We start from the raw sequence: 4,579 nt of genomic DNA, 5'->3' as shown, positions 1-4,579 counted from the left end.
GGTGATACCCAAAACTTTAGCTATTATTTGCATTATTTTTGTTATGAAAGCTAGCCCATTGTCAAATTTAAACCAGAGTAACTACCTAAACCATGGGGTGATTTCTCTGGGCAACACTTAGACACAGCAAATAATATTTAATACTGCACAAATATTTCTAGTATAGCCAACAGGTGATCTTTGTTGAGTCTTAAGGCTTCAGGGTAAATATAATTACTATATATAATTCTATATATTTTTTGGCTAGTTCCTTAGTCTTATTTAACAGATCAGTTTAGTAAAACAGTTGTGTCTTATTTTATCAGTTGATAGTACAGCAAGGCTGAGAATTAATGCAGGTAAGCTATAGCCTCCTTTTTTTTTTTTTTGAGTTATTTCTCTCTCTCTGATTTCCTCTTCCACCAAAGACAAATTACAAAAGAACTAACTCAGTTTCCAAAATAAACTGTACCTACATTATACTGGGTTTGAATATCTGTATAAAGTGCAATAAGAATAATTAATTATTAGCCATTTAGGATCTACTTTAACATTGGCTTTGCTGAAATCTTTTATAAGGAATCTCAGGTTAAAAACTCAAAAGCCTTCCATGAGCCCAGGTTTCATCTGTGACATAAGATACCTATATGCATTGGGTAAATTCCACTTCTTTTGAAGTTTCCAAGCACATTTCGATTCCCAAACCTGTCAGAAAGTGACCTTCACTACTTACCACAGATTAGGAAACATTACTGATAGGTATCTGGCCAGTTTTTCCAAAGGGCTTTTCATTGGCCTTATAAAGCCAACCTTAATTCCTTAATGCAGTCTGGACATCTCTGGAAATGCTATTACAGTCAAAGCCTTGGTAAAATAACCAGTGTCTTTTTATGTGCTATAGAACAAAACAGATTCTTATTGAACTTATGCAAATAACTGTATTGTCAGAAATTAAGACGACTTATAAATGGCCTTTAAATTCCAGAGGAATTAAGGAGAGAGAAAAAATACATTTGAAATTCTGCTCATAAGTACATACATTGCTTGAAAAGCTATAAATAGCTCAAAATGGTTTTCTTGACTTCTGGAAAACAGAACACAGAATGAATTAGCAATATTTTAAACAAAAGTTATAATAAATCAGCTTAGTTTCATGTAACTGATATCTATTCTGTTTGAAGCTGGGTTAGCAATACTCATAGACATGTTATCTTTCCAATGAAAGTTCTAAAAGTCTGTTTTTAGTCCAAAGGTACTTAATTTCTAAAGACATTAGGAATTTGAATTTGAGAGAATTTTTCAGTTTCTCTTAATATTTCTTTTTTCTCCTTTTTAGACAAATTAAAATTATTACTGATAATATACATTAAGATAGACTAATATTTTATATTTTAGGATAGAGTAATGTCTTATAATATTGGAATGTACATATAACCATAATTTACACAAAATTAACTATTATTTCATATTTGACAATGTTTTCTATACATTTTTAATAAATCAAATAAGTTTAATTTTTTTTTTAGGTTCAGAACCTGTCAGTCTCAGTGCATGTGGTCTGTGCTGCAAACACTGTGCTACAAGCACCAAGCTCCAAATTTAGAGTTTTGATTTTAGAAGGTTTGTTAAATATCAAAGGCGTAAAACATTTGTTCAAACAAGATTACAAGCTAAAAGATTTTAAAGGAAATACACAGTCAACAGGATCATATGTAAAGCTCTTTTATGAGCTTTATTTAACCTGCAGAGACAATCTACAAACATTTTAAATCTTTTTTTAACTTCTTCCCTACTTTTTATTTTCTTAAACAACCATTCTGTTTCAGAACAAATTTATCACACAATATTCTTTCTTTAAGCAATGCCATTTTTCTTTCTGTCTAATTTCCCTTATTTTCAAAAATTCACTTTTTATGAAATAGGATTACAGTTAATCATCCACTGTCTAAACTGATAACTGGAAGGTTTAAAAGGCAAGACTCTTTCTCTTTGATAAAGACTCAGTTTTTTAATAATTTAAATAACTAAATTATTACATTTTACAAATAAGAAACATTTTGTGAAATATAACATTGATACAGGATTTTCCCATTCAGGGCTAGACAGGGAATCCTTATTTTTCAGGCTCAGGTAAGCTCAGAAATCATATTTCCATCTCTAGGCACAAACCCATTACAGGCCATACCCTTTGAGCCCTAGCAAGGTTATAAATAAAGCAGTCCCAAACATTTTGGGTGGCTTCACTCTGAGTAGGGAATACACACCCTAATTTTCTTCCAGATAAATACTGTAAAGACTTAATAATCTTGCCCAAAGTGCGGGTCTGTATTCATTCATTTGTTAGAATACCCAGTTTGTAGAAGTATTTTTCCATTTATCAAGTTCTGGAAATTTTTGGAGGAGTCAGGACAGGGGTGACTCTGCCTAGACTGAAGATTTTTGTTCCATTCCTACACTATTCTTCCTGTATGTAAGAATGGGGAGTGACCCTAATCTGGATATTGTTCAATGAGGTGGGAAAGCCAGTTGTTCGTCAAAAGGAGTGGGCAAGTCTTCATAGGCAGTGAAAAGAGTCAAAACTCCTCTTACTATGTCTGAATTTCTAGCCAGTTGTCACTGCCGTCACTGGTGGCAATCCTGTTGCCTGCATAATTGAGAATGCAGGCTTAACAGGAAATGTGATTGGATGACAAAGTAAATATACTAACAGTTTAACAGGGTGGGAATTTTGGATCTGCCAGGGGATAATATTATTATAAAAATCTACCCAATTACTTTCTATTGACTGATGGCAACTAAGAGTACCACAATCAGGCAAATGCCAATCATGAGAATCCTGAAAGGAAAGACAGTCTGAGTAAAAACACTTGATATTGGGAGAACAGAAGGGACAAGTCACCAGGGTTTTATGTGATTCATGAGAGTCTTCACTTTCTGTGATAGAGACCTTCCTAGACTAGGAAAAAGAGAGGGTCTCACATTCAGGGCTAGTAGCTCTGATGGAAGAGTCCTTCCCAGGCAACAGAAAAAAATGAGGGGCCTAAAATCCAGCAAGAAAGGGGCATCAAAGAGCTAGGGAGATGCAGAAGAATTAGAACTAGCTGGCAAAAATTCTCTAGGTGGGGACAGAAGCATGAACAAGGTTACCATAAAGAGATAAAAAACAAGTCAGGGCCACATTCTTTCCAGTGGACCAGTTCAGAGGGGCAGCTCTACCAAGCCCAATACCAATAATAAGGATGAAGAGACCAATGATTGCCAGGCCAAAGGCGCACCAGGCAGTGAGGGGTGTAGGACACATAAGAGCAAGTAGGTAAATAAAGCAATTTCAGAAGGAGCAAAGTCTTGAAGGGTCCTTTGAAGGAAAAGATCTGCAATCCACTTACAAATGTCTCCAGAACTGTTTGTTTCAGGCCAAGAACAATCCTTCAATAAACACTGAACAAATGACACAAAATGACAAGAGAGACACGGGCCCGACATGAACAATGTCTAATAGTCCACACTTACTGTCACACTCTTGTACTCTCAGAACACTCTCTTCTACACTTTTAACAGGCCTGTGAGTGATCTAACACCCTATGGGTTGATTGCAACCCCGCTTTCATTCCAACAGTGTTTCTGGTGATGGGTGTTGACACACATTTCTAGGAGTCCCTGACAGGCCAGTAGGACTCCCCGCTGGTTGGGTCGTTCGACCAACACATGCCTCTGAAAACTTCTGACAGGCTAATAGCCCAGCAACCTGGGGTCCCTGTCTAAAGTTCCTATCTCTTTGGCCTTCCCTTGGAGGTTCCTAAGGGCTCTACACAAATTATAACAAATGAATTCAACAAACAGTTACATATCTTCACAACAAATAAGCATAACGAAAATACCACCAATAGTTAATTAACATTTGCAGACACTAGCCAAAAATAGGTGTTAAAGCATCTTACTTCTGGAGGCGGACTCATGGGTGAGTTTAGGAGTGATCATCAGCTGGTCTTCTGAGGGCTCTGCGTTCTCCAGGGGCCTTGGGATGTTTCCAGAGTGCACTTACCCTCAGAGGAACCACAGTCTGAGGGGAGATGGTCCTGAGGCCACCTGAGGATCAGCAGAATAAGAGCCAGACAGAGTAATGCCAATTCAGAAAGAAAATGGCTGTTGTTTCAAAAAGTAAAGAGGACTCTTTTTTTTTCTTTAGTTCCAAATGAGTAATTGACCTTGGGTCTTCTGCTGAGAGCTGGTACCTTATCTCAAGGCTACTTGTAACATAGCAACCACAGGTTTTAGCAGGCAAAAAGATAGAAAAACAGTTCTAACTAACTTTGTATTAACTCTTTAATTGACAGAAAAGAGAGGGTTCCAAATGCAGGCGAGTCATTTACACCACAGTGTCAAGATAAAAAATGAGGAAGTACAAAAGGGACATGGAAGAAAGATAGAAGCCAGTAAGTGCAGCTCGCTGCCAAGCAGACCAAGATTCTAGAGCAACACTGTACAGGAAAAGTCAAATTCTCACCTAGAAAGCGATGTTGAAGGCAGTGGGAGACATAGGAGAAATAAGAAGGTAATTTAATCAGATAATTTGGCAGGGTGGCTCAGCGCCTATAGCTCA

The sequence above is a fragment of the Otolemur garnettii genome, unplaced genomic scaffold (assembly GCF_000181295.1).
Source record: "Otolemur garnettii isolate 467f Iridium unplaced genomic scaffold, OtoGar3 scaffold00241, whole genome shotgun sequence".
In the NCBI taxonomy this organism is placed as follows: domain Eukaryota; kingdom Metazoa; phylum Chordata; class Mammalia; order Primates; family Galagidae; genus Otolemur; species Otolemur garnettii.
Note: the sequence above shows the minus strand (reverse complement) of the source record.